Here is a 22930-nt window from a genome sequence, read left to right as displayed (position 1 = left end):
TTCCCTCCCCCTTCTTCTCCCCTCCCTTTTTTTGACCTCCCCACTCCCCTGTTTCCCTTGATTTATCCCTTCTGACTTTCTCAGAAGGGTTAGATAGGAGTTTTATATCCCAATGGATAGTATAGCTACTCTTCCCTCTCCGGGTTGATTACACTGAGAGTAAGGTTTGATTATTACCTCTTAAAGTTCTCTTCCTCTCCTTCTTATAATAGTATTTGTCCCCTCTCCCTCCCATGCCCTCTTTGTGTGTACTATAATATCCTATTTTTTTTATTCACTCAAGTTTCTCTTGGTGTCCCCTGCTATTCACCCCCTCTTTCCCATCCCCCATGTCATCTTAGATTATTTAGTGTTCCACCCTCACCCTGTGAATTATTCTTCTGATTGCTATAATAGTGAATACTATAATAGTGAATAGAGTTCACTACAGAGAATTATACATAACATTTCTCTACATAGGAATACAGATAATTAGATCTTCCTGAGGCCCTTAAAAAGGCAAATTTAAAAATTATAAGTTTTCTTTCTTTTCCCTCTGTTTCTTATTTACCTTTTTCATGTTTCTCTCGAATTTTGTTGTTAGATATCAAACTTTCCATTTAGCCCTGGTCTTTTCTGTGCAAATACTTGGAATTCTTCAATTTAGTTGAATGCCCATACTTTCCCTTGGAAATATATAGTCAATTTTGATGGGTAGTTGATCCGTGGTTGCAGGCCCAGCTCTCTTGCCTTTCTGAATATTGTATTCCAGGCCTTACGGTCTTTTAGCGTGGAGGCTGCCAGATCCTGTGTGATCCTGATTGGTGTTCTTTGATATTTGAATTGTCTCTTTCTGGCTTCTTGTAAGATTTTTTCTTTCGCTTGAAAGCTCTTGAATTTGGCAATTATATTTCTGGCCGTTTTCTTATATGGGCTGAATGTAGTGGGTGTTCTATGAATCCTTTCAATGTCTATATTGCCCTCTTGTTGTAGGACTTCAGGGCAATTTTGCTGAATAATTTCTTTTAGTATGGAGTCCAGGTTTCTATTAATTTCTGGTTTTTCTGGAAGACCAATGATTCTCAAGTTGTCTCTTCTAGACCGGTTTTCTTGGTCTGTCACCCTCTCATTGAGATATTTCATATTTCCTTCTATTTTTTCAGTCTTTTGACTTTGTTTTATTTGTTCTTGTTGTCTTGAGAGATCATTAGCTTCTAATTGCTCAATTCTAGCCTTTAGGGACTGGTTTTCAGCTATGATCTTTTGGTTTTCTTTTTCAATCTGGTTCAATTTGCTTATCAGTTCATTTGATTTCTGAGCCTCACTTTCCAATTGCAAGATTCTACCTTTTAAACTGTTATTTTCTTGCCAGATTTCTTCCGTCTTCCTCAGAATCTCAGTTTTGAACTCTTCCATAGCTTGTGAGGAGTTTTCCTTATTTGAGGAGGGTCCGGATGCTTGTTTGTTCTCCTCCTCTGTTTGCTCGATTGTCTGGATTTTCTCTGTGTAAAAGTTGTCGAGTGTTAAAGACTTCTTTTTCTTGTTGTTTAGCTTTCTCTTCTGAACTTCCTGAGTCTGGGTAGCCATCATTAGCCCAGCAGCTTCTTAGCTTTATCCTCACACTTGGGGTCTGTCTGCCGGTCTTTTGGCTCCTGAGGTCTGAGTTCTGGTTTTTTCCAAGGTCAAGCCCCCTGGTGGACCCCCTTCCTTGATCCTCTGCTGGGGGTTTCTTTACAAGTGTCAGGGCACTGCTTCTACAGTCGTATACCCGTCTGCACTGGTTCCCCACTCAGGGTTTCAGAGCTTTAGCTTGTGGCTGTGTCTGCCTCCACCAACACCTCTGCCCGAGTCTGCGCTCTGAGCCTGCGCTCTGCGTCTGCTCTCTGTGGCCTGCTCCCGCGCTCAGATTTTGTGTGCGTTCGTTAGCTTTTTGGGGTCCTAAATATTGCTGCTCTCAGGAACAGGACCCAGAGCTGCCAATGACTCAATGGGTGCCCCAAACTTGCTCTATTTCTTTTTAGCTGGCTTTGTCGCTATAGGTGTTGTGTGTAGAAGGGGCGGGGGTGGGGTGGTTGCTCAGCCCACGATTTAGTGAGAGCTGTTTCACCCCTTTATAGCATGGAAATGCCTCGATTTCACGTACCTTCCACTCTGTGCCCTGTTGTGGGGTTCTTCCGTTCGTCTAGACTTGTTTTTATGTTCCCTTGAGGAGTTTTGTGTGTTTCAGTCAGGAGAGGTTAAGAGCTGCTTCTTACTCTGCCGCCATCTTAACCCGGAACCAAATACATATTTTTAAAATTTAAAAATTTTAATTAAAATATTTTCCATGGTTACATGATTCATAACTCCTTCCACTTTCTCCTCCCCCCCTCCCAAAGCTGACAAGCAGTTCCACTGGGTTATACCTGTATTATTGTTCAAAACCTATTTCCATGTTATTCATATCTGCAGTAGAGTGATTCTTTAATATCAAAACCCTAAACACATCTCTATCACATTACATGGGCGATCATATATTTTTCTAATGCATTTCTGTTTCCACAGTTCTTTCTCTATTCTTTCTCATTCTTTCTCCTAAGTTCCTCTGGATTGTCCTGGGTCATTGCATTGCTGCTAGTAGAAAAGTCTATTAAGTTAGATTGTTCCATAATGTGTCAGTCTCTGTACAATGTTCTCTTGGTTCTGCTCCTTTCACTCTGCATCAATTCTTGGAGGTTGTTCCAGTTCACACGGAATTCTTCCATTTCTCGATTCTTTTCAGCACAATAATATTCCATAACCAACAGATACCACAATTTATTCAGCCATTCCCCAATTGATGGACACCCCCCCTCCATTTTCAAATTTTTTTGCCACCAAAAAGAGCGCAGCTATGAATATTTTTGCATAAGTCTTTTTCCTTATTATCTCTTTGGGGTAAAATCCAGCAGCGGTATGGCTGGATAAAGGGCAAGTAGTCATTTAAAGCCCTTTTTGCATAGTTCCAATGCCCTCCAGAATGGTTGGACCAATTCACAGTTCCTCCAGCAGTGTATTAGTGTCCTGATTTTGCCACATCCCCTCCAACATTTATCACTTTCCTTTGCTGCCATATTGGCCATCTGCTATTTGTGAGGTGGTAATAGGTGGTCAATCTTTAAACAATATGTTTGCTACTGAATATAATATTCTCTTGGTTCTGCTTGTTTCACTCTTCATAATTTCATATAGGTCTTTCCATGTTTTTCCAAGTTAACCCACTTGCCATTTCTTATGGAGGAGTAGTATTTCATCACAGTCATGTGCCATAACATTTAGCCATTCCCCAATTGATGGTCATCCCTTCAATTTCCAGTTCTTTGCCACCACAAAGAGAGCTTCTATAAATATTTAGGAACATATAGGTTCTTTTCATTTTCCCCTGATCATATTAGGAAATAAATCTAACAGGAATTTGGATAAGTCAAAAGGTAGACCCAGTTTTATAACCCATTAAAAGCATTGCTCTTAAAGGGTTAAATTAAATTAAGATTGCTCTTCAAAATGGTTGAATCTGTTCACAATTCTGCCAACAATGTATTAATGTCTTCATTTTTCCACATTGCCTCCAACATTTGTCATTTTGTCTTTTTATAATTTTAGCCAGTCTGATAGGTGTGAGATGATATCTCAGAGCTGTTTTGTTCTGCATTTCTCTAATCAATCAGATTCAGGACATTTTTTATATAGTTATGTGTAACTTTGATTTCTTCATCCAAAAACTGATTTTTCATATCTTTTGACCATTGTTCAATTGGGGAATGACTCATATTCTTATATTTTTGGCCAAGTTCTCTATATGTTTCAGATTTGTTTGAATTTGCATATCTTTAGACATTGGCATTTTTGATTGAGCATTTTTCAGTTGATTGTTAAATATGTTTCCTTTTTTGAAAATTGTTTGTCAAAATTGTGGCAAAGAAATGAAAGCTGAAGAGATGACCACCAGTTGGTAAATGGCTGAACAACTTATGGTATATGATTATAATAGAATACTATTGTGCCATAAGAAGTGGCAAACAAGATTATCACAAAAAAACCTTCAAACACTTATGTGAGGTGATGAAAAATGAAGTGAGCAGAACCTGGAAAATGTTGTATACCATAACAATAATAATGCATGATAATCAACTGTGCATGACTTATCTATTGTGTGGAAAATAGATGTAAAGTAATGGGGTCACCAGAGATATTATAAATAAACTAAGTGATTTGTGGGAATACACACACTGGGAATTATGAGAGACTGGACCAGGATGGAAAGACCAGTTTACTGGATTTCCACAGGAATGGCAGTTGATCTTTATTGTCACTCAGCTTCCCCTAGGCCAGAGTCTAGAAACAGGCTGACAAGGTAAAAGGGACTTGACAGCTTTAATTATGTTTGACTAAAAGGCGGGAAAGGGATTTCTATACTTAAAATCTAAAGGATAAAACACAGGGCAATGGGAGGACTTATTCTACTCTTATCTAAGTGATCTAAACTAAGAGGGCTCTAGGAGCTGTAAATGGAGTCTATGGGTGACTGCCTCAGACCTGGAATCTGCCAGGCTTGAGTACAGCTAGGGGCGTTGTGGCTCTGGGACTCTCACTGCAATCCACTGATGATCTCTGGATGCCAATAGCCAAAGTTGTCTCAGGTACCAAGTAGAGGAGGCTTTGCTTGAAGCACTGTCCAACAGATCTCAAACTCTACCTCTTCCCTGGCACAGGATTCTTGATCTTCTCTCCTTTTGCTAGATGTCACCACCATACAAGATCCCAGGGGAAAATCAGGATGCAAGGTGTCCTTTTACTCTGAGTGCTTCCAGGGCTAACCACAGTTTGTGTTAACCCCTAATGGAGTCCTTCTCAGAGTCAAGTCACTTCTTCCTGCTCCTTCATTCCAACCTGGAATTCCCAGCTCCAGCTCCTTCCTGCTATGTACAACTTAATTCCTAATCACTAGCTAATCTAATCTTCCACACAACAATTGTCAACAAGACAAGAATCCAAGTCAGCTCCCGGGGACTCATTACCAAAAGGGATATACATTGCCATAGAAGGAACAGAATTTTTTCATCACTTGATTTCCTCTATGAATTTTTCTCTAGTGTAAACCATATGAGTCTTATTTCACAACATGACAAATAGGGAAATATGTATTATATGATGATATATGTACAACCTATTATCTGCCTTCCTGGGGTGGAGGTGGGATGGAGGGGAAAAGAAAGAATGTTATAGATTTTTTTGACATAGCTAATGTGAGAATGTGTTTCTTTTGGATGAGATATTTGTTATGATTTATTATTATAGCTATGTATAATATTTGTTTATATAATATTTATATATTATAGTTTATTATAATATTTGTAACAAACAATATGTATTATTATATTATTGTTTTGCCATATTAGTTACATATAAAAGTAAAATAAATGGTAACAACAAAAAAAGAAAATTGTCGCTATACTTTAGCCATTTATCCATTGAAGCCTGGAAGTTACCACTATTACTTTACAGTTCATTATACATTTTAAGTGTAAAGTCTTTAATCTGTCTTTTACCATAAATATTTTTCTAAACCATTTTTGCCAGATGTCTTTTGAGTTTTCCCAGAATTTTTTATACCTAGGTAACTTGTGTTTTACACTTTATCAACAAATGGATCATTGAGTTCTATTGCTTCTGAATCTCCCTTGTCTAGTCTGTTTCACTGATCTCTCTCTTTAGTTTAGCCAATACCAGATAGTTTTGATGGCTGAATATTTCTCCAGTTATTTAGGTCATTATTTAATTTTTTAAAGGAGTGATTTTATTTGAAGTCTTTTGTGTGCTTTGGGAAGTTGATCCCCAGATATTTTTTGCATTTTATAGTAATTTGTAGTGGGATTTCCTTTTCTTTTGTTGCTTCTTCTATTTGGTTATCATTATAAAGAAATGCTATTGCTTTTTAAAGAAATATTTTGTTTACTTATTTATTCAGCATTTCCTTCCCCTCCACATACAATAAGAAGGCATATTATCTGGCAAAATATATAGATTATGTCTTTTCTGTTTCCATTTCCCAGTTCATCATATTATTCTTCAAGTATTAAATCTAAAGCTCTATATGATGTTCTCTTGGTTCTATTTGTTTTACTTCTCATTATCTCATGTAGTTTTTTCCAATTAAAAAATAATGTTCATTATTTCTTACAATGCAGTAGTATTCTATCACAATATTACAAATATCACTTTGATTTCCAATTCTTTGCCACCACAAAGAGAGCTACTATGTATATTTAGGAACATAGAGATTCTTTTGCTTTCGCCCTGATTTCCTTGGGAAATGAACCTGGTAAAGTATTGTTGAATCTAAAGATATACAGGTTTTATAGCTCTCTGGGCCTAATTCCAAATTGCTCTCCAAAATGGATGGAGCAATGGACAGTTCTACCAACAGTGTATTAGTGTCCCCACTTTTCCACATACCTTCCAACATTTGTCTTTTTGTCCTTTTGTTATTTTAGTCAATCTGATGGACATGAGGTAATAGTTCAGAATTGTCTTGGTTTGCATTTCCCTAATCTGTGGTAATTTAGGGCATTTTTTTTCATGTATATATATATGGCTTTGATTTATTTACCCAAAAATTATCTGTTCATATCTTTTGCTCATTTGTCAGTTGGGGGATGGATCTTATTACCATAAAAATTTGACAAAGTCCTCTACATATTTTCAATATGAGACCCCTATCTAAGAAACTGAGAATGAAAATTCCACCCCACCCCCAATTTTCTGCTTTCCTTCTAATCTTGGCAACATTTGTACAAAAACTTTGCAGTTTAATGTACTCAAAAGTATCCATTTTACATCTCACAATGCTCTCCATCTCTTATTTACTTATAAATTCCTGTGGTACTGATTTTTGAGGATTTATTTTGTAGTCTACAGCTTTGTTAAAGCTATTAATTTTCTCAATTACTATCTTTCCTGATCCCCTGGGATTTTCCAAATAAGCCATCTGATCAACAAAAAGGGACAGTTTTTATCTTCTTTTTATATATCTTTATTCCTTGAATTCCTTTCTCTTTTCTTATTGCTATTACTGACATTCCACTACTATATCAAATGATAGTCAGGAGAATAGACATCCATGCTTCACTCTTTTTTTAAAAAATATTTATTTTTTTAGAAAAGTTAACATGGTTACATGATTCATGCTCTTACTTTCCCCTTCACCCCCTGACCTCCCCCCCACCCATAGCCACTGCGCATTTCCACTGATTTTAACATGTGTCATTGTTCAAGACCTATTTCCAAATTGTTGATAGTTGCATTGGTGTGGTAGTTTCCAGACTACATCCCCAATCATGTCTGCCTCAACCCATGTGTTCAAGCAGTTGCCCTTCTTCTGTGTTTCTACTCCTGCAGTTCTTCCTCTGAATGTGGGTAGCATTCTTTTCCATAAATCCCTCAGAACCATGCTTCACTCTTGCAATTATTGGAGAAGGTTCTAGTGAATCTCCATTGAATAAAGAGATTCTTTTTTATGATATGAAGAAAAGATTATTCTATGATTATACTTTGTAAGGTTTTTAGCGTAAAGCAGCATTGTACTTTTGCAAAGGCTTTTTCTGCATTTATTGAGATGATCATGTAGTATGGGATGTTTTGAATTTTAATATGATTAGTTATGTTACTTGTTTCCCTAATTTTGAAGTATCCTTGCATCCCTGGTATAAATTCCACTTGATCATAAATAAATTGATATAATCTATTTGATCAAATTTTGTTTAAAATTTTTGAGTCAATGTTCATTAATGCTATTGTCCTATAGTTTTCTTTCCATGTTTGATCTTTCTCCAGTTTAAGTATTAGGACTATATTTTTCTCATAAAAATATTCTCTTAAGTTGCTTTATTTTTATTTTTTTGGGAACAAGTAGAGAAGTGTAGGTACTACCTGTTTTTTAAAAGTTTGATAGAATTCTTTGAATATATCAGGTCCAGTAGGTTTTTATCCCCTTTGGTAGCTCCTTTATGACTTTATCTATTTTCTCTTTTTTGAGATTGAATTAAAATTTCTATCTGTTCTAATAGTTTAGATATTTTATATTTTTAAGGTATTTTTCTATTTCTTGTGTTCTCAGCTTTGCTAGCTGTACATAATGTTTTGATTATTCTTTTTATTTCTTCCAATTTTGCTGCAATTTTACTTGCTCATTTGCTATTTTATTTAATTTTCTTTCTTCTTTTTAATCAGATTAGCTAAAAGCTTATCAATTTAATAAGTATTTTCAAACATAAGCTTTTAGTTTTTTCATTTTTATTTTTTGTTTCCAATTTATTCATTTCCTCTCTAATTTTTAATATCTCCCCTTTTATACAGGTTTATTTGTTAATTCTCTAATTTTAAAAAATGTACATTCAGTTCTTTAATCTTCTATTTTGTTAATGTATGATTGTAAGCATATGATTTTCCCTCTGAGAATTGCTTTTGCTGCATACTAGAAATTTTTATATGTTTTTTCATCATTACCATTTTTGCTTTACATAGTTATGAATTGTTTCTATGATTTGTTCTTTAGCTCACTCATTACTTAAGATTTCATGGTAAACTCTCCATTTTGGTCTATACCTTTTGTTTGTGATCCCTGATCCAATTTATATTCTTATTGCATCACAGTCTGAAAAAGATGTATTGATTGTATTTCTGCCTTTTAACCATTTGTTTACACTATCTCTGGCCTGGTACGGTGTCAATTATGTAAAAGTTCCATATGGTGCAGAGAAGGAAGCACATTGTTTTACTATTCCACTTAGAAGACACCATAAATATTTTAACTTATTTCTCTAGAAATTTGTTCTGTTCCATATTTTCCCTCTTGTTTATCTTTCTGTTAGATTTATACAAAAGGGCTAGAAGAATATTGAAGTCTCCTATCATAATATGTTATCATCTATGTTTTCTTTGTGAATTTGCCTGCTTCCACATTTAGAGCAGGTAAATTTTGTACTGGTTTGTTTGTTGTTTATGGTTCCTTTCAGCATAAGATTCTTTTTGTTGTTTATCCTTTTTTACTTTTTGAGGGCTTCCTCCCCTTCCCCCCTCCCCTATCTGTTAACATGATGGCAACTCTTGCTTTTTTAATCCATTTGAAACATAGTAAAATTTCCCCTATTCCCTCTGTTTTGCTTTGCATATGCTTTTGTTTTTTAAATGTTTCTTACAAGAAACAAATTGTAGAGTTTGTTTTTTTTATCTAATCCATCACTTTCATTTTATTGTATTGTTGAATTCATTGACATTTAAAGATAAGTTTCTTCCATCTATCTCTAAATAGTTTTTTTTCATGTTATCATTTCTCCTATTCTGTTGTAAACATACCATTATGGTCCTTCAATTACTTTAATCTTTTTTTTTTTAGGGTGGTCTCATTCCCACTGGCACCTTTCCCCTCATCCTAGATCCCCTTTTCTCATTTGTTATACCTTTACCTTTAGGATTTTGTTTATTATTCTCTTCTATTTTTTTCTATTTTTTTTACCCCTTCTTTTTTCCCTTTTAGTCAGGTAGATTCCCCTTTACTCTGTTCCTTTTTAACTAGTCTTGTTCCTTAGTTTTAAAATTTTTATCCTTTTGCAACTTTTTCAAAAAGTTTATCTTCTTATTCATGGATCCTGATTACCATAATTATATCTGTTCTCTCTATTTTCTCTACATTCATACAATCAAAGTTTCTAAGGTATCCATTCTTTTAAAAACAATCTTTACCATTCATCTTAGAATCGATACTGTGATTTGATTCCAAGGCAGGGGAGTGGTAAGGGCTAGGCAATGGGGTTTAAGTTATTTCCTCAGGGTCACACAGCCAGGAAGTGTCTGAGGCCAGATTTGAACCCAGTCTCTAGGCAAGGTTCTCAATTTACTGAGCTACCTAATTGCTCCCTTCCATTCTAGGCTCTGCCCTCTAGATGCTTTCTGCAACAGTCTTAAAGTACTGTGTATTCCTCTTTTCAATTGTACCAGGACCTTGAAACAATGCCATTATTGCAGGTGCCAGAGAGGACAGCTCCTCATGATAAAGTATCCCTTCACACCCCTAACTCCCAGTGATCTATATTTTTTCTTTCTTTCTTTTTTTTTTTAAACCCTTGTACTTCAGTGTATTGTCTCATAGGTGGAAGATTGGTAAGGGTGGGCAATGGGGGTCAAGTGACTTGCCCAGGGTCACACAGCTGGGAAGTGACTGAGGCCGGGTTTGAACCTAGGACCTTCTGTCTCTAGGCGTGGCTCTCACTCCACTGAGCTACCCAGCTGCCCCCTCTATACCTTTTCTTGTTGATCCCCCCTTTCTATATTTCCCTGGGAATCTATTCCCTGGATCCATGTTCTTCTATTTCTCCAGGTTCCAGTTTCTCTCACTAGGTTCCAACTACCTCCTATGCCCAGGACAAGTAGACTTTTTCAGGCACCAAAACCCCTAGGTCTCATCCACTGTGAAGTCCTCATTTCCCTTCCTGTGAAGGCAGAGCATCATCAGTGGAAACCCCTTTCACCTTCAAAGTAATGCCTCCTTTCCTTTCCTTCTCTTTTCAGTTTGTTCATTCTTCCCCATCCACTCCCTTGTAGGGTTTTCTCTTTCTGAGACCAGAGTTCACTTTCCCTTTATTTCTAGCCCTTGAATTGACCTGGTGCATCACTTAGTCTTTTCTCTCCTCCTACTCACTGTATCCCCTCACCTCTTACATGTACCCTTCCATATTGGATATAGTCTCATAAAAGAAGCCTTCCTTCATGTATAGGCAGAGTATCACTAGGTTTTTTTTTTTTACACTTTAAAACTTTATTTAAATGAAGTTCAATTTAGTTTTCATCCACATTGACTGTCTGTAAGCTTTTGAAAGTAGTGCATGTAAGTAACCAAAGTATATAGCTTGTTTGGCGAGTCTTCATCTTCATTGCGTTTTCTGGATAGACACACTCAGATACAGTACAGGACATTCCTTATTCCTTTGGCCCAAACAGCTTTGTTGAGTCTGGTGTCAATGCGTACAACAGGAGTTCCCATTTCTTTCATGGCAAATTTGCAAATTTCCTTTAGAGCCTGGGGAACTTGCTTTTTGAAGCCTACTCCATGGATCTGCTTATGAATATTGATGGTATATTCTCTGGACACCACCTTATTGATAGCAGAATGTCCCTTCTTTTTCTCTCCATCTTTCTTTGCGGGAGCCATCCTGCCCTGGACCAGGTGGGAAAAGCTGTCACTAGGTTTTGACCATAATGTTCTCTGTATACCTGTTCACTGATGTCTCTCCCAGATTTTCTGTCTTACCCCTGTATTCTTGTGTACATTTAGAAAGGTATCTCTTACTGGTCTTTCTATAGTCATTCTGCTTCTGTTGCTGTCTATATTTATTCACTCCTGCCTTACTGTTGTTTGAGGTGTTTGAGGTGCAAATAATTTCTTCAGTTCTGGTTTTCTTTCTAAAAAATGTTTTCATTTTTTTTATTGGATGGCCATATTTCATCCTATATGGTTAGGCTCAGATTTGAAATGTGGACCACTCTGAGCTGCATTCTAGGCTCTTGTGCCTTTTGGAACACATTATTTCACCCCCTCCTCCTTTTTCTAGTGGGTGTAGAATAGTCTTGCATTATTCAAATGTCCTTTTCTTTGAATTTGAAGGTATTTCTCTGGATGGTTTGCAGAACTTGTTTTTGAATTGTTAAATTTGACCACTATGTGCTTGGAGTTCATGGATTTTTTACCCCCTGGAGGTGATCTGTGAATTCCTTCAACTGGAATTTCATTTTCTATATTCAGAAGTTCTAAATAGTTCCCTTCTATTATTTCCTTTATTATGGTATTAAGGTTTTTTGTCCTGTTATGTTCTTCTGGGGGACCTCTGATCCTTGGACTGTCTCTGTGCTTCCTATCTTCAAGATCCATATGTTTTGCTTGAATAATATGTATATTTTCTTCTACTATTTTTTTTTTGCCTCTCTTCCTTTAGATTATCTTTCACTTATGTATTCACATTCCTGATTTATTGTTCTGTCTTTCATTTCTTTGGTAAGGCTTGACATTGCAGATTCAAGTTTTTCTCTTCTACTTTTTATTTTGTCTGTGCAGGACATCAGTTCTGTTTTCATGATTCTCATTTGTCTTTTGAACATATTGTGGTTTCACATTTTCCACAATTTCCACAGGGTTCACTGTCTCATCAAGCATGGAGTCATTTTCTTTCTTTTTGTAGTATTTATTCAAAGATGCCTGGATCCATTCACTAGATCTGGAGGCCATATTTCTTTCTGTTGCCACTATTTTTCCTGTTTATGTTTAAGGTCTTTAAAATTTCTTCATGGAATCTTTGGTACTTTCAGCATTTCTCTCCCTACCCTCTTGTATTTTCCCTATTGCTCATTTCTGACAACCTTCCCTCTTATTGTGTGCTGAATCTCAAAGGCTCTCAGCCTCCTACCATGCTGGGCTACACGTAATTCACCAGCATAGGCCTCTGCCTCAGTTGGCTCCAACTGGATGCCATGTTCTTCCCTCAGGCACAACTCTTCATATACATAGTGTCCTGTCTTAGTTACCTGTCTTATTCCTTCTATTTCCTAGTTCTTTGGCCCAGCACTGGCAGCTCAGGGTTTGTTTTTTTTTTTTTTTTTTGGCACTGCAAGTTCAGAGCTATCAGAAGTTCAGATTTTTGCAGCATTGGTACTGCCAGGCTGAAGGCTCTGGTAGACTTTTGCTCCTCATGGGCTGTGGCCAAGTTGACTGTAGATGCCCAAGAAAACTTCGACAGCCTGGAGCTAGAGACTCTATAGCTTTCGGAGGAGGGAGGGCAAATAAGGGTATAGGGGTAGGTTTTAATGAAAGCTTATGTCATGGCCTTGGGTCTGCTAGTGCAACTTTGCTGCTGGTAGCATGGGAGATGGAGTAGGGGTGTTGAGTAAGTTCAGGGTGAATGAGCATCACTTACTTGGTTTTGTTTAAAAATTTTTTTTTATCTTGTTTTAGATTCTTAGATTCCACCCTAGACCATGAAAATAGTTGAAGTTTCCTTATCTTTGGTGCATAATTTCTGTTTGGAGAGTGTGACAAAAAATTATTAGCCAAGACAACAAAAAGCAAAAACTAAGTCTTCAAGTCAAAAAGAAATAGGTTTATTGAGAGAGGGCCAGTCTCACAATAAAGCCAAACTCTGGTTAGCAACCGAAGACCCTTAGCTTTGTGAGTGGCCCCCTTATACAACACTGTTTTACAGAGGCGATGTCAGTAATAAAGTGCTATCCAATTCAAGTAAATTGTCCAGTATGTCTGGATCCTGTATCTTGGTCCAGTCATACCATTGATGTAACCTCTGCCTTTAGCATGAATGTAATGCATGCCATGATGATTCAGCAGAGGTCAGCATAAAAATAAGCTGTTTTGAACGGTTATGAGACAGAAACCTGTGCATTAAAATGAAGTCTTTGTCCCAGTGCCACACTAGAGCAGGTAAGAAGTATGTACAGCTTAGTGAGCTAGCATGGAGGGGTGTGTGTGTGCAATATCAGTGCAAAATAGCCATAGAGTATTACAGAAGTATAGAATATATAAAATATAATATCAAAATCATAAAGGGTATGGAATTTCACATTCACAGGAGGTTTGAGAGGTTATGGGAATCAGAGAAAATGTCTAATCTGTCATCTTGTTGCTCATGTGATCCAGAAGCCAAAGTTCATTATTTACGTTTTTCTTGTGTCCAGCTAGAAGGTACAGGGTGTAAAATCTCTTTACCCTTGACTTGCCAATCAGTTTTCCCAAGTAATTTTCTAAATAATGAGTCCTTTTCTTAGTTATTTTCTATTAATCTACCAAACAACAATATTTTGTATATACATCTATTTGGATGTCTGATATGTCTACTCTGTTGACCCATTTCTCTATTTTTTGCTTAGCATCAGCTATGTTTGATGATAGCTGCTTTACAATATATCTTAATGTCTGAGCCTGAAATGCTACTTATATTAGCTTTTCTCTTCAGTGTACCTGTTAATATTCTTGAGTACTTGTTTTTTCATCATATTTCATACACTAAACTTTTCTTTTTTAAATAAACATTTATTTTCTTTCCCTTCTCCCTTTCTGCCGTTGGAAAAAAAAGTAAAAAAACCAAATCATTGTACCAAATGTACAGTCAAGTAAAAAAAAAAAATCACATTGGAAACATCCCAAAACGTATGTCTTAAATTGTATCTTGAATCCGTCCCATATGTCAGGAGTAGGGAGCATGCTTCTTCGCTGGTTGTCTGTAATTACAGATCGGCACTGCATTAATCAGAGTTTTTCAGTCTTTCAACTTTTTCGTCTTTATATTATTGTTTTTATTATATATATATTATTCTCATTCTGCTCACTTTACTCTGCATTAATTCATTTAGTCTTCCCAAATTTCTCTGAAACTGCCCTTTTCATCATTCTAACAGCACAGTCAGATCCCATTATATTCACATGCAATAATTTGTTCAACTGTCTCTTCTAATTGATGTGCATCCCTTTAGTTTCCAGTTCTTTGGCACTATAAAAAGAGCTGCTACAAATATTTTTGTGCATGTGTCCTTTTACTCTTTCTTTGTTCTCTCTGAGTAACAGACCTTGTAGTATATTACTTTGTCTAGCTCTATAAGATGACCTTAGAATTTTAAATGGGAATTTAGGGAACGTTGACACTTTTACTATGTTAAGTCAATTCACATATTAATATTGAGTGTTTCTTCAATTATTTTGGTTCTTAATCATTTCAGTCATTATAGTTTTTCCAGTTGTCCTTACAGAAGTCTGATGTATCTGTTGATTTCCCTAAATCCAATTGTTTTGTCCTTGTTAATATAGTATAGTATAATATAAACTATAATAAACATATTTTACTGATCTTTATTACTAGTAAATAATAATATGGATGATTTTGTACATTAATTTTATATTAAAAATAATCCTGAATTATGTCTCCATTAAGTTTTTGGCTGAGGTGGTTGTACTTTCTATATGTATTATATGATCTTTCAGATAAGGATATTTTGATGTCTTGCCTTGTTAAGCCCTCTGATATCTTTTTGAGTCTCATTGCAATTGCTAGAATTTCCAGTAAATGTCAATTTCTAAATTCCAATTAATATCAAATAAAACAGACATCTTTGCTTGCCACCTACTTTTTGTGAGAATACTTCTAGTATTATTCCATATTATGTTATCAAATTCTTTAAAATAGACTATTAAATTTGGAAAACATCCTTATATATTTTTGTTAGGGTTTTTTAAAAATATGAATGAATGTTGGATTTTAGTACAGTGGAAAAAACCACACTAGCTTTAGAGCTGGAGGATTTGAGTTTAAATCCTGCCTATGCTTACCATTCATGAGACCCTGGATACATCAACCTCTGTGGGTCTCAGTTTCCTCATGCATCAAACTAGTATACTGTAATAGCCTCTGAAGTACTTTTCAGTCTAGATCTATGATCCTATAATATAACAAAAAGGTGTTTTTGTTTGTTTATATATTTGAGTATGTTGATAGGTTTACTGGTATTGAATCAGCTTTTCATGCCTCTTTCTAATCCAGTTTGGTGATAATAAATAATTTGCTCAATGTATTGCTGAAGTCTATTCATTAATATATATTTTAGAATATTTGTACTCATTTTTACTGTCAAAATTGCTCTGTAATTTTCTCCTTTTTGAAATATGATTTAAAAATCTAAACTACATGTGCCTAATACAAATAAATTAAATAATTTGCTGCCTTTTTTGATTTATGAATAATCTTTTCAATAGAATGGTTACTTATTCTTGGAAACATTTCAAAATAATTACACTGTGAATCTATCTGAATCAGTTTTGTATGTGTGTGTGTGTGTGTGTGTGTGTGTGTGTTGATATAATTCTTTGACCTGTCTCATATTTTTCTCTAAAATTGGACCATTTACATTACTAGTTTTCTATTGTGTTAGTTTTGGTAATTGGTTTTTTTTTGTAGACAATTATCTATTTTCTTTTTCTTTTTTAAACCCTTATCCTCTTAGAACAAAACCTCAGTTTCTTCAATAGTGAAATAGGGATAATAATAGCACCTACCTTGCAAGGCTGTTGTAAGAATTAAATGAGATAATATTTACAAAAAAAAGTTTAGCACTGTGCCTGGGGATATCAATTTATACTATATCTGTTACTTGCCTACTTACCCAATGGTGACATAATCTTGTCCTATCAAGCCTCAGCCTTGGATCATTCCCCCATCTGATACTTTCTCTCCTATGCATGCAACCAAGAAAAGTGGAGAAAATCACAAAACTATGTTGAATAAGCCCACTACAAATTTATGTTACATAATCTCAATTGGGTGCTTTCTGCTTCAGGCAATCCTTTTACATCTCCCTAATTAACTCACTATCTCACTCACCACAGAGTTTCTGACAAAACTTTCAAATCTCTTCATCCCTCCTTTAAGTTCTCAAGGCTACCCTTCCCCCTATCCTTTTGGCTGCCTCACATTTCAGTAAAAAAAAAAATGAAGGTCTTCCAAGGAGAGCTCCCTCTTCTTTCTTCCTGCTTATCTTGTATCACCCAAATGCCTTCTGCCACTATTTCCTTCTTTTCCATTGTCTCACATGAAGAAATACTACTTCTCCTTTCAAGGTTAATACCTCTACCTGCATAAGCGACCCCATTCCAGCCTGCCTCTTCCAAGAAATGGACCTCCCCTATTCTCTCTGTTTTCACTTATCTTTAATTTCTCCCTATCTATTGGCGGTGTCCCTAATATCTACCAACATGCTCTTGTCTCCTCCATCTTCAGAAAACCTGACTTGATTCATCTTTTCTTCCTAAGTATCAACACATTCTTTTGCGGTCAAACTTTTGGACTAAATTTCTTGCTTTTTGTAGCTAAATTTCTTAAGTAGGCTATCTTTGATTAGTGCCTCAACTTATTCTCTCTTACTCTTTTTTAAAGAACACTTACCTTCCATCTTAGAATCATTACAATGTATTGGTTCTAAGGCAGAAGAGTGGTAAGGGTTTGGCAATGGGGGTTAAGTGACTTGCCCCGGGTCACACAGCTAGGAAGTGTCTGAGGCCAGATTTGAACCTAGGACCTCTGGTCTCTAGGCCTGGCTCTCAATCCACTGAGCTACCCAACTGCCTCTACTCTTACTCTCTTTTTAGTTGTCTCCATTTTGGCTTTCAACCTCATCATTCAAAGTTATTATTATTTTTTTTGTTATTGCTGTTCCATTGTTGCAATTGTATTCAACTCTTCATGGCTCCATTTTGGGTTTTCTTGGCAAAGTTACTGGAGTAGCTTGTCATTTCCTTCTCCAGACCTTTTTACAGGAATTGAGGCAAAGAAAGTTAAATGATTGCCCAGGGTCACACAGCTAGTAGGTATCTGAAGCCAGATATGAATTCAAGATGAGTATTCCTGATTCCAGATCCAACAGTATTTGCTACATCATATAGCTGACCTCAATTTATTTGTTATTGTTTTCAGTTGATACAGTTGTGTCCAATTCTTTATGACTCCTTGGACCATATGGGGGTTTTCTTGGTAAAGGTGTTGGAGTGGTTTGCCATTTTCTTCTTCAGTGGATTAAGACAAAGAGAAGTTAGGTGACTTCCTAGTAAGTGTCTGAGGCCAGATTTTGATTCGTCTTCTTGACTCCAGGGCTAGTAAGCCAGCTAGCTGCCCTCTCCAAAATTACTAATGATCTCTTAATTGTTGTCATTTAAAACCATGAAATTATTTATTTTTATATGATTTTTCTTTGACCCACATATTCTTTTCAATTTAATTACTTTATTTCTATTTAACTTTGAAACTTTTCTCCAAATTATCAATTATGATTTTTATTTTGTGGTGGTTAGTAAATATTATGTTTAATATTTATGATTTATTACCTTTATTTGTGAGACTCTTTTATGCCTTAGCACATTCCCAATTTTTATAAGGATGCCAAAAATACCTGAAAAATGTGTATATTCCTTGTGACTCCCATCCAAAATAATCCTCAGAGATTTATCATATCTGACCTTTCTGACGGTTCTTAATTTCTTTCTTGTTCATCTTTTATTAGTTCTCTGAAATGGGTATGTTGAAATCCTCAACTATCAGAGTTTCATTGTTTATAATTTAGTGAAAGGCTGTGTTGTATAGTGGATTTACAGTCAAGAAGACCTGGATTCAAATCTTATTTAACTTTGAAACTTTTGTATTTGGTCACTTACTTTGGACACTTACTTTGTAACTTAGAGCTTAACACAATGCCTGGCACATAGTAGGCATTTAAGAAATATTTATTAATTGATTGGTTTTGGGCAAGTTATTTAACTTTTCTTTTCCTCAGTTTCTTCATGTATAAAATGAAAGAACTGGATTTGATGACCTCTAAGCCATCTTCTAGTTTTAATTCTAAACTATGGTCCTTTAGTACTTAGATATACCATTCTTTGCATATATATGTAAACTATTACTATTATTTCATTATCTATCATGTCCAGAGGTATAATGTAATTTCCCTACTTATCTCTTTTAACTATGCCTATTTATATCATTGCCTTGTCTGAGATCATGATTGGCATTTTTTTTTAAATTCAGCTGATGTATATAATAAATTCTACTCTAACTCCCATTTTAGTGCTATGTGAATTTTCATGTTTGAAGTGTATTTCTTATAAACAACATTACTGGAGTTTGCTTGATAATCAATTCTTCAAAAAAATGAGATAATATCTATAAAGCACTTAGTAGAGTACCTGGCACATGGCATCTTGTCTTTTGGGAAGAGTCTATCTTATTCACATTCATAGTGATGACTGCATTTTCCCTTCCATTTTATCTTCATGATTTTTCTTTTTCTTTATTACTACTCCCCTCTTTACAAAAAGGAAGATAGAGAAAGAAAAGACGTGGAGTAAACATGAATAACATATAATTGTTCTGAACGTTTTGCTTCTCCATCCTTTGTACAACCATGAAATCAATGACTTTTTCATGCATTTTTTCTTTTCTTTTAGTTCTCACTCCCCTTATGATCTGCCCTCCAAAGATGAAGTTTATTTTGGTTGTGACTATTTCCCATTGCTTGAACTTCTCTCTCTTTGCCCTGTTTCTGTAATTGTCTATAGGGCCTTGGCAGGGTAGGTTGATACAGAGATTCAATTCAGCTTGAGTATCAGCTCAAGAAGTCAGATTCCCTGGAATTTGTTGTCTGGGTTTGTCTTTAGGGCTTTGCCTTCAGATATGATGAACATAGGATATATAGAGGCAGGTGAGGATGTGGAAAAAGATAGCCAATATCCCTTGTTCCCTCAACCCAGTCAAGTTTAGAGATGGAAAGGGGTGCTTGGGGAAGGGGTACAATATAGCAACTATAGGCCAGCACCAGGTCTAAGACTTTATAACAAGGAAACCACTCTAGTTATAATCTCTCCCCAGCTTTAGAAAGTCTCAACTTTCTTTTTTGTGTTTCTTTTATTGTTCTTTCTCTCTTTACTTTTGATAGGATGAAGAAGGTTTTGAGTGGTTTAAGAGGAGACACCCACACTCTTGAAGGCAAGTAAGAAATGAGGCAAGAGTGAGTCATTAAAGAGGGAAAGAGAAATAGATGAATGTGGGAACAAGGGATAGAAGGGAAAGAACGAGATTCCAGAGTATAGGTGAGAGGGCCAGTTTTAGAGAAAAGAATATATTCTTTCTGAATCTGAAACAAAGAATGAGTTAATAAATGCAGAATCAGTGTTGAGATGAAGAGGGAGAGAAGCACTGTGAAAAGGCAAGAGTACTAGATTTGAAGACATAATACACAAAGTTCAAATCTCAGCACTGTTATTTATTACTGTGGGCAGAAGGCAGAGGTAATCCAGAATTGGGGATTGTTTTCTCAGTGGAATAATAAAAAGGTTGAGGAGGTAGAAGGTGTAGGAGAAGGAAGCAATAAAGGAACCATCATGTGTCCAGCGTGGAGGAGCTGAGAGGCATAGTATAGGTGATATGTTTTGAGATTCTGGATATAGGGAATTGGAAGATATACCATGTTGAAAGAAAGTGACAAGTTTTAAATTTCAAAGGATGAGCACGGCCCTGTTTGTGAATAATGTTGAATGGAAATAATCAATTAGGGAAGGAAAGTAGAACTTTTGGGTTTAAGCTATCTTTTGAGATAATGGTGTGGATGTGGAAGCTGCTACAAATGATCAGGAACAGAACAGAGAGGAAAATACATAAATAGATCTGTAAATTCATCTCTGTGGACCTCCCTTCCATTCATATAGATTGATATCCATTTGACTCTTTCCCACATTTGTCCATGAGTTCCTCACAAGGGATGTGTTCAAATGCTGGGTGTCCTCTTTTCCATTTTTATATTTCAAGGATACCAAATGGAGTACCCTTTAGTCATCTCTAACTTCTGACACATGGCCAACCTATTAATTTTCTTTTTTCTCTCCTATGTCTCTTTAATGACCTTTCCTTCATGCCTCCTTTGTTATTCCTTGTTGCACCCTGCTAGAGATCATAGTGCACCACCCCACTTACCTGTAAATTAATCCTAAAATATAATTTTCTGGAGATTGTAGTGTTCCATGACTTGATGCCATACAATAATCCTGGTAGAATAGTGTAATTCTAAAGGTGGGTCTTTGTTGCTAGGAGAAGCTTTGATTCATTAAAGGATTTCCAACTGAATTAATTGTCCAATTTCAGGGTCTGTCCAATATAGATATATATTGTATATATAGTTATACAAATGTATTATTTACAGTATAGATATACAAATAGCTATATGCTTCAGGTCAAACTCTATAGATGATCCATTCAACTGAAAAGCATTGTTTGAATAATATGCATTCCTAATCTATTGGTTTTTTGATTTTCCTGTGTAGATAGCTAGGCCAAATTCTTTGGTATTTATAGATCTTGTCTAGGCCATTATGCAGTGTTCTTAGACTTGACAGAATCAGCACAATGACATCAACAAACAGGAACTTCTAGAAGACACCATCATTTATAATTGCTTTTCAACTTGGACTTCACTAGAACACCACCATAACAAAGGCAAATGCCTTCAATGATCTTATTTCTTTTTTTATGTTGTGCCTCACTTGATATTAATGATTGGGGGGCTTTCAAACAAGTTTCTCTCTATTGTTTTATCTTCCAAGTAATCTCATATAATTTTAATATACATTAGAGATACTTTGCTGAATGTGGCCTGTAAAATGGATTTTCTCTTCAATTTAAAAATATTTACCATCCTGGAAATCTGTGACTATGTGCATAAAACCCATTCAAAGAATATAGCAACAAAAAGGAGAGAAAAGCTAGTAGAGAGAGCAAGATTAGGTAAAAGTTTTTAAAAATATATTTTTAAAGGATAGTACATTGAAGAAGTCGTTTAGTCTTTTGATCCAATACCTGGCCTGAACTGAGTCCCTTCCTTACCCTACCCATCACACATACTTCAGGCCAAGGCCCTAGAGTTCAGTTAAGGAGGAGAGAGGGGTTTAAGAAGTGGAAAATAGTTATGAAAAAAATAAACTTCAACTTCAGAGGGTAGATCATAAAAAAGGGAATTAATAGGAGAGGAAAAAATGTAAGAAAAAGTGGTTTCAGGGCTATGTGAAGAGTGAAGGAGTAGAAGAGAAAGATTGGAACATCTAAATTATAAATATATAACATAAAATATAAATATAAAATAAAATTCATGTTTATCCATTTGTTTTCTTTTCTTATCTTCATTGTAAAAAAGGGGTTAGGAATCAAGTAGGGTCGCTACTGAAGACTTGAATTCTTTTTTTTTTTTCCTAGCCAATTGCAGTATTTTTTCTCTTACCTAGAAACTCTGGATTTTGGGAAATTCTGGGGAGTTTTAATTTGGGAGTTTCAGGAGGTGACAAGTGAATTCTTTCTATTTATACTTTGCCCTTTGATTCCAAAAGATGCAGTTTTCTTTTTAAGATTTCCTTAAATATGATGCCTGGATTCTTTTTTGTTTGTTATAACTTTTCTTGTTATCCAATCATTAATTTTTTTCCTTTTCGATCTATTTTTCAGGGTGTTGTTTTCAGTATGATACCTTACATTTTGTCCTATTTTTCCAGCCTTTAGACTTTATTTTAATTTTTCTTACATGGGGTCATTGGCTACTATTTGGTCCATTTTAATTTTCAGAGAATTTGTGGCTTGGGCAAGGTTTTGTACCTCTTGTGCCAAGCAGTTAATTCCTTTTCCAAATATTTCTTCCATGGCTATCATTTTTTTCCCCAATTTTTCTTCTAGTATTTTCATTTCATTTATGAAAACACTCTAAGTTCTTAAAAACTACTTTTGCTTTCAGGAATTCTAATTAAATTTGTGCCCAAGTTTTTCTTTTTCCTCAAGCTTTGCTTGAGGCATTTTAGAATCATTGTCTTCTTCTGTATTTGTGTCTTGGGTGTCTCTGTCATCATAATAGCTTCTTCTGGTGGGATTTATTTGTTTGCTTATTCTTGCTATTTCCTGACTTTGGATTTTGTTAGGGTTGGGTTCTATGCACTACTAAAGGGAAGGTTTAGGGTAGTTTTGTTGCTGTTTTCTTGGGGGTACTGAATGTTATGTTAGTTCAGGATCTCAGAGACAACAAGGGACCACCAAGCTTTCAATTTCTCAAAGTGCCCTGATCTAGGGTAAAGTCTGATTGCTGTGTTCCTGGACTGAGCTCTACAAATTCCTAACCTGGGATTGTGCTGGAGTGCTGGATTCAGTCACTCTCTGTCATGTGGGGAGTTCTGCTAGTTCAGAATGACAAAACTGTAGACTTTCCTTTGGTCTGATATTCCTGGTTTTATTATTCTTTCACACTTGAGATTGGACTAGAAGTTGGAACTGAGACCCAACTCTGCTACCTCTGGGGTGGTGTGGGGGGAGGG

The 22930-nt window shown here is 35.7% G+C and overlaps 1 pseudogene; it reads right to left on the bottom strand.

Moving 5' to 3' along the window:
* Positions 1–10830: 10830 nt before the first annotated feature.
* LOC123231561 lies at positions 10831–11203 on the bottom strand (annotated as a pseudogene).
* Positions 11204–22930: the final 11727 nt, after the last annotated feature.

Source organism: Gracilinanus agilis, chromosome 1 (genome assembly GCF_016433145.1).
Source record: "Gracilinanus agilis isolate LMUSP501 chromosome 1, AgileGrace, whole genome shotgun sequence".
NCBI lineage: Eukaryota > Metazoa > Chordata > Mammalia > Didelphimorphia > Didelphidae > Gracilinanus > Gracilinanus agilis.
The sequence above is the reverse complement of the archived record's forward strand: the minus strand, read 5'-3'. Positions and strand labels throughout refer to the sequence as shown.